This window comes from Vanellus vanellus, assembly GCF_965231255.1.
Source record: "Vanellus vanellus genome assembly, chromosome: 8".
NCBI lineage: Eukaryota > Metazoa > Chordata > Aves > Charadriiformes > Charadriidae > Vanellus > Vanellus vanellus.
Genome location: NC_138913.1, coordinates 3880031 through 3892583, shown reverse-complemented (window position 1 = coordinate 3892583; position 12553 = coordinate 3880031).

The following is a 12553-nucleotide window of genomic DNA, read 5'->3' as shown; positions in this document are numbered from 1 at the left end:
TTGGTGGGCACCGGTGGGTTTACTCTTTACTTGGAAAATGTTCAAAACTTGTGTGACAAGGCCCCGAGGAGCCTGGTCTAACTTTGAAGTTAAATCTAACTTTGGAACCAGCCCTGGCTCGAGCAGAAGGTTTGGCCAGAGGTCCTCCAGAGGTCCCTTATGACTGAAGTTGTTATGTTTATCTGGGAGTAGTTCACAGGTGTCATGGTATTAAGGCTAGAACTGGTTTGTTAATGGGTTTTGTTGGGTTTATTGTGCAGTGGTTGTTGGTTTTTTTTCTTAATTTAATATTACTATGACGACCATAATGGGATTGTTGAGCAGAATAAAGTAAAATTCATACTCCAACCCTTGTTCTCCCAAGTTTATGTTTTGACATAGCCCCAGCACTTTCGGGAGAGGGAACAGTAGCAAGTCAAAGATTACCATAGTCATTATAACCTTTACACAAAAGCAGTATATCAAAATGTAAACTGTGCCTGTGCCAAGTAAATGTTAATGAGTAGTATCTGGAAAGGTTAAATATAAATACATATAATTACAGCTTGCTAGTGACAAGAAATTATTAGTTTCTTTCTTCCTCAGAAGGCATTACTCCAAAATACTAAACTGAAATAAAAGTATATATCTAATCCTGCAATCACAATAGGACTTGGAGAGCTACAATTATATCAATCAGTCAGAAATAAGTTGAATACGTATCGCTGCTGATGTCCTCCGTCGGTACTATGTTCCCCCCCTTCCAGATAAATGTATAGAGATTAGTCAGAAAACTGCTCTGAAAAACTGGAGTTTGAAAATTGCATTGAGAAATCACTTCGGTTCATTTATATTTTAAGAATATAAGCTCGCAGTTGTAGAAGAAAAAAAACCCTACAGATGAAGCACAAAGAATAAATCTCTGTTTTCATTCATAGGCGGGACAGAAAAATGTGCTTGTGAAAGAAATTATTTAAATGCTCTATATTACATTTGATTGGAGGGGAAAAATGAATTTCTTCCACTGGAGGGAAAAACTAATCCGCTACTAACTGCCCTAAAAACAGAGCCATTCCAAGCTGACATTTGCAATTAGAAAGAGAAAATATTTAATGGAAGCTTGTGAATACTATGCAATGGCAAAATTGCTTTCAGCTTTTAGAAAATCTTCCTTTTATTATAATTTGCTTAAACTACCAATGCACAGTCTGCGTATCACATGTAAAGTGGGCACTGTTGCTCTGCGAAATAGGGATGGACCGGACAAAGTAGCGGTTAAAGTAGGTTGGCAGCTAATTGAAGGAATGGAAATTTCATCCAACCACTCCAGTCCGTGTGTAGACATCTAACTGACACCCGTGGGTACCCCCAAACAGATCCGAGCCATCTATTCCAGTTTAAAATGAAGATACGGTTTACCACCTCCTGAAATTTTTCAAAGGTAAATCTTTACACAACTGGCTTTAAGCAATTAGCTGGTAATAAAGCCCACACCAATTAGAAATATCAGCCATCTGCATCAAGATGAGTGCTGATAAGAATTTTTTGAAAAGTATCACCCAAGGGGAGTTCAACATAATTTGGGTCAACACACCTTTTCTTTGTTTAGTGCTTTAATGAAGGTCTTTATTGGGACACCCGTGGGTACCCCCAAACAGATCCGAGCCATCTATTCCAGTTTAAAATGAAGATACGGTTTACCACCTCCTGAAATTTTTCAAAGGTAAATCTTGGGATTTGCGTTTGCGGTGCATGTGGATCGCACTCATTACAATTATCTCTCCATACACAACAATTTAAGTGGAAACCAAGGAATTACGACAGTTTCAGCCTGGTACGGCTGCCACGTTGTGTTCACATGCAGACTTCTCCTACAGCCTGCCATCCTAGGGATTATTCATAGAATCATAGAATTGTCGAGGTTGGAAGAGACCCTTGGGACCATCGAGTCCAACCATCTACCCTACTCTACAAGGTTCTCCCCTACACCATATCCCCCAACACCACATCTAAACGTCTCTTAAACACATCCAGGGATGGGGACTCAACCACCTCCCTGGGCAGTCTATTCCAACGCCCCACCACTCTTTCTGTGAAAAATTCTTTCCTAATGTTCAGTCTAAATCTACCCTGGTGGAGCTTGAAGCCATTCCCTCCTGTTCTGTCATTAATTGCCTGTGAGAAGAGACCATTGTAGCACTGCCCATTTATTCTCTTTGTTTAAAATGTGATCGTTCTTACCAAAAGGGCATATCTTTTTTTTTTTTGCATGTAGAGGTTCACGAGGGATACAAGATAAATTTGAATTAAGCATATTGGAGATATTTGTGCAGCACTAGGTTGCCTGAATGTTTTATTCAGGTTATGTTTTTCGGGGGGTAAAACAAAATTAATCCATTTTTGATCCATTTTTGCATTTCTACAGCTTCTACATTTGGTTTCTCACAACAGTCCCATCAGCTTCAACTGATCACACGAGTGTGCGAAGAGGACAGGGCACGAAAATGGGGCAAACTCCAGCCACTGTGAACCTATTGAAATCTTGAGTAAATCCAAATGAGGACTGAAAAAAAGCAATGCATTTCACAACCTCTGCTCACCAGAATATGAGCTAGTTGGTCAGAAATGTGAAACCGGGAGGAAGGAATCCTACCCTGCCTCTATGGCAGTGACGGATTTGTAGGGTTTTTTCCCTAAAGTGTTAGCAAACGTGAAACGCCACCAAGATTCTTTCCTTTTTTTTTTTTTTTGTCTTCTTCTTTTCTATTTTGGTACTACAGTAAATCTTTGTCAACCACATTTATTTAACTACATATGTTCTGATTAACTAGCTAATGGTTTTAAGAGATGAAAACCATTAATTCTGATTACAGGCCCTTAAAGCAGGCGCTAACTCTTACTTCAGTACTGATAGCATTACTTTAATGAAAGAAAGGTGGTGGAAAACACAGTCCATCACAGCGAGACGGTGCAAGCTGCTCTCGCTCGTGGTGGTGGCAGTATCTACCCGCTTCTGCTGCTTTTCAGAGCTGGGGGCCCCTCGGTGACTCCCCAGTTCATGTTGGTGGCAGAGACGGCGATGGGGCAGTGCGAGCAATAGAGATTAAATTGGAAAGTCCAGAATAACAGAGGGGCTGTAAAAAAATACTGCAATCCTTTTACAGAGGAAAGGTAAGTAAGAAGCACATGTGGTTTATTGCCAGGGACTAAGGTGAGCAAAGTACTCAGAATCACAGAATCATAGAATCACAGAATGGTTTAGGTTGGAAGGGACCTTAAAGACCAGTGCCACCCCCTGCCCTGGGCAGGGACACCTCCCCCCAGCCCAGGTTGCTCCCAGCCCCGTCCAACCTGGCCTTGAACACCCCCAGGGATGGGGCAGCCACAGCTCCTCTGGGCAGCCTGCGCCAGGGGCTCACTGCCCACACAGGGAAAAATTTCTTCCTCACATCTGATCTAAATCTCCCCTCTTTCAGCGTAAAACCGTCACCCCTCATCCTATCGCTACACTACTTACTGTGGTGTTGCACCGAAAGAGGCTCAGCCCTGGTGCAGGATGCCCAAGGATGCAGGGACAGCCATGGGGTGCAGGCTCAGTGGTGGGGAAGGTGGCAGAGGTGCCCTGTCCCCTCTTGGCCACTCTCACACCAACACTTCTCTACATATACGCAATAAAATAACCTGAATTTTTAAAAAATGTCAGGCCAGTAATAAACAACCATTTCTATTTGACCTTTCAGTAGAAGATAACCTGTTTATAGGGAAATGAATCTGCAGTCTGAGTAAAGCTGGGCAAGAAATAGATCTCTAGTGCTGATATTTGGGACCTTGCATGTTTTTCCTCCCAAACTGGGATTAAAAATAAAAAAACCTATCAATTTCTTGAAAAATGATAATCCATAAGCAGACTCATAGCACGTCTGGTAAAATACTTTCTTACATTATCTTCAAAATTGATTCAGTGTTGACTTTTTTGGGTTTTGTCTTAATTAGTACACAATAACTGAATTACGAAACAAAAAAAAAGCTGCTTCAAACTAAGAAAACCAAGGTTTTCATATAACACATATCAAAAGAATCATTAAAATAAATTTTAATAATTTTCCAATACTACTATTTCTTAACCTAGACGTTGGTCAAATTTGACCTTTCCGTTATTCGTAAGGAATAGCCACAATTGTTACCGTGAGCCCAACAGCAGACCAGGAACAGTTGTACTTTTGTTGAACTGCTCTGTGTTTTCCCATTAGACAAGAGCATCCGTACGTACTTGACTGATCTTCGTGCCAGCACATCTACGGAGTGCTGCTCCTGCCCGACAGCTGACAGATGCAACAAGAGGGCTCCGAACACCACACAAGTGCCAGACACGAGCTGCCTCTGACTCTCGGTCTTTCAGCTCTCCAACCCTAAGCCAAGCGACGAGTAAAGACCTCATTGGTTCCTAAAATATGCACCATTTTCATGATAATTTATGAGTCAGATACTTCAAATGTTAACCAAGTTACAGTATTTATATAATTTCCACAATGGCTTTGCAGTGTGTGTAACACTAGCAGTAATTTGCAAGGTCACAATACGATTCTTTAAAATATTTCTTATTCTAAAGCCTGTTTAAGTTTTATGCCTTAAAACTGTAATTAAAGCTTTCAGGGAAATCCTTTCTTACTCTCCTTGTATTATTCAAGCCCTCCTCTCACTCCTCAGTTGCTTACGCCATATCCCACGTAAGAACCTGAAATCCAGATTTGTCTCCTACACCTGCCACACAGCAAATCTGGAAGACGGTCCAACGTGTAAGTGTCCCGTGCCAACCAATGCGTCAAGTCAGGATTCTCTTTTTATGGTGTAGCCGTGTTCAATATCAAGCTTTTCACTCTTTTTCACTCATTTGTTCAAATGGGTGACCTACAAGTGTACGTTGGAGAGCTCGTTTGTGCGAAGGAGTCAGGGACGTGCGACGGAGTCAGGGACGCACGACGAAAAGGCGCTGGTAGAGAGGGGGCTACCTGAGACTTGGCGCACTGGAGAGGGGTGAGATGGGAACAGCGAGCAACGGGAGCTGCTGCTACCTGACCCAATGTAGCTTTTGTAGGAAGAAACTCTTTTATTTGCAATAAGAGTTGAATTATGAAAGATGCGCCAACAGTGTATGTATGCTAATTACTATTTTCCATCAATGGTTTCCATCATTTCTATGAAGTTCTGTCTCCTATGAGTAACAGGCAAAAAATAAATGAAAATACGTTTTTAATGGGTTTTCTCTCTCAAAATTGCTTTGTTAACATTATTTTGAAGATGGTGGAGCAGCTTCGCAGTTTTTTTCTGGTTTCTGAACATTTGTACTTCCTGAAGAATGTACTGCTGAGGATCAAATTCAGGCTAGTTAATTTTGTGGGCATGACCAAAGGTTGAATAGTCCTATGGGGGTATCCGTCTCCTTTCTCTTCTCTTTATTTTGGGCTTTGTCATTCGCTATACCCGTATGTTGTGTGGCATCTATCGCTGGCGTTCCTCACGACGTTGAGGATACACGGGACAATTTGCCAAGTCCATAACACGCCGGGGCCTTCGTTTTGCTCCTTTTAAATGATTCATATGTAATCTGATCCCTTTAAGTCTAAACCCATTGCTCCGCTTCTACTCCAAACCAAACATTTCTCTCTCCGAAACAGCAGAATATGAAAAACCAGCCCCCCCCGCCCCCCAACCCTCAAGCCAAGGTAAAGGCAGTTATTTATTTCAGTTCTTACAAAGCATGTTTGTCACAAACGGTCCCCTCCCCAACTGTTCTTTATATGGTCCTGATAATTGAATTAAAGCAAAGTTCTCCAAAATAAATGAATTTAGCGTACCAGATGGCCGTCTGAAATAGCACGTATTTTAGCTCCCTGTGTAGCAGCCGAGTTGATTTAAATCAACTAGAAGAGAGGTACGCTTTAATCAGGTCAGCCGACAGTTATTAGATCAAACCTGATTGAAATTCAGAAATTTAGTGGAAATAAATCTGCGACGAATCCAACATTTTCCTCCCACGAGGACCCAACGGAGAAAACTTTTAAGACATTGAAATTATTCTGGTTTGGGGAATAGGATTTAGTAGAGCATGTCAGGCTTTCGTTTTACTGTTTAGCCTCTTCTGTGCCTTTGGTTTAGTGTAAAAGGTGCCACATCAAAACAAGCACCACGCAACAAGAAGGAGACGGAAAAGGTCCAATTCTTGGCTGCCTTGCGTCAGGTTCTTACAACTGTTCAAACCAGACATAAAATACTACAAAGTCAAAATAGCTGTGTTTTGTACTCAGCTTGCACAGCCGTAAATGAAAACAAAGCCAAACGGGGGGAATTGGTGCAGCAAATAAGACAGATTTCCTTCAGGATTTTGAGCTACCGGTGCTATCATTAATTTCTACCATTCTTTTTATAACAATCTGTTTCCTAAATATAGAGGTAAGTTACAGGTGGGTTTATTGTGCCACCCGAGATGCCCCTGTCAGTGTCTTTTAATTATGAGATTCTTCATGGCTCTGAACCGTGGAACAACAGCTGGGCTTTATCCTCCAGGTAGGCAATGAGATCTCTGTACTGCGCTCTCGTGTTTTGCAGATGTTGTGTACAAAGCTGGTTCAAAAATAGATTTTCCAGGCCTGTGGGACAATTCCAAAACTTTAATATTTATTTTCATCTCCAAATGGAGATGAAAAGGTACACTTCAGAAGTATTTGGGGGAAAACGTACTCAGGAAGGGGACCATTTTGGAAATAATGCATTTTTCCAATCCAAATGGGATGTTTAAACATTTTCCTTATTTAAAAAAAAACAACCACCAAACTCAGAACTGAGAACATTCAGATAACCTGAGAGTCTTACCTCGGTGTCCTCACAGTCAAGAGAGCAGCTTTGTCTCTGTCCCAGTAGCTTCCAGAAGCCCCATCACCGGGAGACACTTGGCCTTCCTGTTCCTCTAAGTTTCTTTAAGTCATGAGCCCCTTCACTTCGGCAACGTGGGACAAATCAACCTGATGGGAGCCTGGATTCAACAGGACATTGATAATTAGTGCCACCTTCTCCCTCTGCTTTTTCCTTTATCAAATCTCTCTCTCGGCGTGGCATGGAAGGTCTGTGTGGTATGTACAAGTATTACTAAAACCCAGGAATCATGAAAAGACACGAGGAACTGCCAGACTGTGGATCCAATTTGATCGATGTTGTTCTTCTAGACCCATACAAGAGAGAAAATATATGCAGTGTTTCTTAAAAGACCTATCTAGTGGCAGTATCATTTTTAAAATGAGTATTTAAATTATTTCTAAAACCTGCAGCCTTCATTTTATAGGATCATAGAATATCTCAAGTTGGAAGGGACCCATGAGGATCATCGACTCCAACTCCTATATATTTGTATATAGGATATACGGTATATTTTTCTTTTAGAAGGCTGTTAGAAAATAAAGCGGGGCTGGAATAGAGTCATTCGTTAGCGCTGGAGACGAATCTGCCATTTCTCTTGAAGCAGATTAGACTGAAAAAGAAAAGTTGCTAATATTTGATTTGGCTCACTGTAGCATGCCCTTGTTAAAAACGCTTTCCTAGGACAAGCTTCCAGCCTGCCACGAAACCACACTTCCACACTTCCTTGCCTAGACAGAAAAAAAAAAAACATAAATAAATATGAAATTGTGGTGTGTAGAATTGATCGTTAACAGACTTTTCTCTCTTTTTCTATCGACCGGTGCCGAGGGAGCACCTGCGTGTGCTCCCGCTGCCCTTCAAGGCTGCGGCGGAGCTCCTCGCCCTGCGCGCCTGAATCTCGCCGTGCTTGGACGAGCCACGCAAGGAAGGTCCGACTCTGCGCCACATACCCAAAAGAGCCGAGCGTGGAGCATGCAGAAAGCCGTGGCGGCAGCGCCTGGCAAACATGCGTTTGTGCCGTACAAGCGTGCAAGATATAAAAACGCACTGGCTCGTTGGAAACCCCGACGTCTTTCCCTCCCGTTCTGTGAGTGAAGTGCTGCTATTGCGTGCGCAGAGTGGCGATAGCAGGAGCGAGAGCCCAAGCACTCCTTTATGGTTTTTATCTATTTACTTCTCTTTCCAATTTGAGCCGCGCTCGTAGGTGCGATTCGCCGCGTTGCAGCCGCTTGGAAGGCAAAGGGAGCTGAAGGCTGTTGCGCGAAGCAGCATCTTACAGAATCAAGAGCTTCAAGTGGGTCCTCATCATTAGACTACATTGAACTTCGGACTATTCATATGCAGAGAAGATCGCAAAACCAAAGCTTCATATAGCATTGCTTAATTAATGTCATAAGCAGCCACAATTATCGGGCTGTTGTTTCTAAGAATAAGCTTAGTCTGCTTAGAAATACAGGGAAACAGGCACAATAATCTTACTTTTTGGGTAGCATCTTTGAAATGTCATCTCTGGTGCAACTCTTTTTTAGACAGCTCAGAAAGCTGTTCCCAAGTCTTGAGGGGGGGGGGGGGGGTAAACAACAGAAAAATCTAGCAATTTTTATACTGACAGATATGACAAATATGTATCCAGAAACATTCAGCAAGTGTTTGTTGGGCTTTGTGGCTTGTTTGGTTTTTGTTTGGGATTTGTTTTTTTTTCTTTTTTTAAATATTATGTCTAAATAAGGTGAATGTAAATAAAATCACTACTTGTTACAACTGATATCTCTCTGTCTAAGTGGGATTCCTAGGTACTAGAAAGTACAATTTGCGGTTGACTCAAATTGTTGAGCACTGGAATAACTAGGAATACTTTCTGGGCTGCTTCCTCTAAGCCAGACTCTGTCCTGTGATGCCCCAGCCAGCCACTCTTCCTGTCGAGGATGAAAATCAGATTAATGATATCCATCCTCCATAACATACTATTTCCATACTGGCCTCATTTAGGGAAAGTTCCTGAAAACTATCAGGAGATAAATCTGTGCAGCAATATCTGTACTGGATATTATATGTCCCACAGAAGAATACCTGCAGAGCGCAGAAGACCATATCTGGTATGTTACTGAGCCAGGTTTACCATAAGATAATTATTAGTTATATATGATTGTTTCACCTTCACTCCGGTGATCAGGGTCTAAGCCAGGACTATTTAGGTCACCACCAGTTTATCTAAGGTGAAAGTCATGAGCTTTTGAGTTCCCCATGACCAGAGTTTCACCCTGATTTTAACAATGCTTGGGATCTGAGAAAAAAAAAAAACAACAACAAAACAAAACAAAACAAAACCAACCAGGAAATAACATTTGCTTCTGCTCTATGAAGATATTTTAGCAAGTACGGACTTTAACTTGGACATTTCCAGTAGTTATGTGCATGCCTGAATGTTTTCTTGAGCTGGCGCCTAAACACCTTGTACTTCTAATTAGCTGAGATTGAGGCTGGTGAAAGGAGCCAGCACAAGATCTGTGCACCGCATAAGACCCCTAAGTCTGTAAATTAGATGTGAGACAGCATTAGGCTGATGGCATCTCTGCCCAAGGCTCCATTCCACTCACTGAGTGATCTTGAAGCCATTTCTGCTAAATCTTTTGGTTCTCCAGGCTGTTTTAGTAGGATTAAAATCATAGAATCATGGAATAATTTAGGTTGGAAGGGACCTTGAAGATCACCCAGTGCCACCCCCTGCCCTGGGCAGGGCCACCTCCCCCCAGCCCAGGCTGCTCCCAGCCCCGTCCAACCCGGCCTTGAACACCTCCAGGGATGGGGCAGCCACAGCTCCTCTGGGCACCCTGCCCCAGGGGCTCACCGCCCTCAGAGTGAAAATTTTTTTCCTAATATCTAATCTAAATATCCTTTCTTCCAGTCTGAAGCCATTCCCCCTCGTCCCATCAAAATAGTTAATAACAATTTATTCCCTCCCAAATTCCAGAAAGTTTGCTAATGGCAATATGAAGAGGTGAAATTTATTTGCTACTGTGATGGTTAGTTTTATGGGGAAATATTTGGGATGTTTTGGTAAACCACTTTGCTCGGCAAGTCTAATTAGTGCTCATTTCAATTTTTAATGTCAAAAGCTGAAAACTCTTAAAACAACCCCGAAACTCTAAACCATGAGCCTCATGCAATGGAAATATGTTTCTACAGAGTAAGTTTCTTTCGTAGCTATAGGGCTTCCTTTATTTACTGTAAATTATATTGCTTACAGGGTATTTTCAATGTCAAGGATTTGCATACGTACACACATATATAAATAAATCACTTACTTATAAAAAAACGAGACTAGCAGGCATGTATCAACTCTTCTGTTCCTCCCAAAACAGTTGCTCATTTTTCTCATACATTTTAAAAAAAACCCAACACTTAATTTTTTCCACGAATTGATATTATAATTCATACATATTCCTATGCAGAGAAACCTCTTTTCTTATGGATAAATGAGAGTATTGCTGTGGTTGTGAAGTATTTCAGGTACTTTACAAAGGAACACAGCAGAAATGTAGTCTTTACTGCCCTAGCTCTGATTTTTCATACTTGTGACATTCAGAATTTCCCTTAATTGCAATTACATCAGGGTGGAGAGGGGGATGCTGTCGCAAATTACTTTGTATATCTGACATTGGGGGGGGCACTCATTTTTCTCGTATTTACTATCCAGGTCCTTCTTTTAAAAAAGGTAGAAGACTTTAACCTATTAAATGGTTTTAAAATTAAAAAGAGAGTTTGCATTAACTATTTTGTATTAAATGTAGCACTACGTAAGTATCATAAGATGGATCTACCTGCCCCCCCCCAAAGTAGAAAGTTCCTAAAATATTCCGTTTTGACTATAAATAGGGATTTCTAAACTTTACAAACGTTCCTTTTCATGGACACATTTTTTTTTCTTTTAATCAAAGCAATTTCAAGGTGCAAGTAAGAGGAAAACACACCTTTGCATTGCCTTGTGGCTTAATAATATCACGCTTCATACCCTTTAATTTTGTGTTCCACTTTCTGGAAAAAAAAAGAAAGTTAACATGAAAGATTCTTCCACCCCAGAATATAATTATTTAATTCCTCAAAAATACACAAACAGACCAACTCGCTAAAGAAATCACTGTGATACCGGGGCCCAGAAATGATCAATTACATGCAAAAGTTAGTCAAGCAAAACCAAAAAGCAAACAGTAGGATACCAGCGCACAACCTTAATTGCTTAGATTTCTTAAATTTCTGAAGTGAAAGGTAATACATTAAGGAGCCTAATTAGATATTGATTTAAATAAATTTCGCCTCCTGGTGACTAAGCGGTGTTTACTAACGGTACTGATGTAAATTAAAAGCAACAAGGAAAAAAACCAAACCAAACAAACGTTTTTGTGCCCCTGCTTATAAGAATGCCAAACTAAAATTGAAGTCTCATTCACACAGGAGTTATATTACTTGGAAACATGCTCCTGTTATTGCACTGAGACCCTCCCGCTGTTCGGTGGGAAATAGCTGGCTGGTGACATGGAGCCAGGGACGGTAATCATCCGGGTTGACGTGCAATTATCGGTTACGTGCTTTACGCTGGCCAAACCGCCAGGCTTAAGAAACTATAGTTGCCTGAAACGAGGAGACAAACAAAGAGCACTGAAACGGCGAAGCGCAACTGCCTGCAGACAAGAGTAAAGCTCCTTTGGCTGGAAAGCAGAGGTGCGCACTGGCAGAAGAGGTCCCTGAGGAGGCACCCCGGTCCTCTCCCCCGTGTCTCTGCCCCGAGCCGTCACCGGCTTCACGGGCGCTCGGTGGCGCCGAGCGCGCTTTAGCAGCACGCGAGCAGCAGGTCAAGGGGGGAAATCAGTCCCCTCTACACGGAGCTGCGAGACCCCCCCGCTGGGCGACCGTCTCCAGCTCCGGTATTGAAGGGACAAGAGGCGGCGGACACAAAATCCTCACTCTGGTGATCTCCATCCCCCTCCTTCGGTACGGCGATGAGCGATGCGCTTTAATTTTGGAGTTAGCCCTGCGCTGGGTGGGGTGTTGGGCTCACCTACGCAAACGTGCCTTGGGAAGGATTCTGTGCTTCCGGAGGGAAAACTTGCCAGGCAACTCGGTAAAAACCAGGGCTGGTCCTCTACGGATTAAATAAAATAATTAAACAATTGAAATAAATACATTAAAAATAATTTTAAAAAGCAACACAATTTTAAAAATAAATAAAATAATAATCTAGGGAGAGCAACTTCTGAAAAAACAAATCTTTTAACCTCCATCTCTCTCATTTCTCAGTCCTCAGCGTCGAGCGCTCTCTTTGACAGTTCTGTTACATGTGTTCTTCTTTCCTTCTAATGTGTGGTTTGACTGTGCCCTATACTTTGGATGCTTCTTTGATGGTAGGATGGTTCAATATTCTAACAAGCTTAGTGTAAGAAAATAAGCATTACACTTTATTTGTCACGGAATCATTTTACAGATGTATTCAGTTGTGAAGGGGGAAGTTATTGTAAATCACTATCACCAAACCGACGCGAATTGCTACCAACAAATTGAGGTGACAGTTGCCAAAGAGACAGCTATTGTTTGTGCCAATCATTTCTTCGCGCACAGTTTTTCTGTGCTGCGGCGTTAAACAGCACTGAAAAGGGGGGTGTTTCCG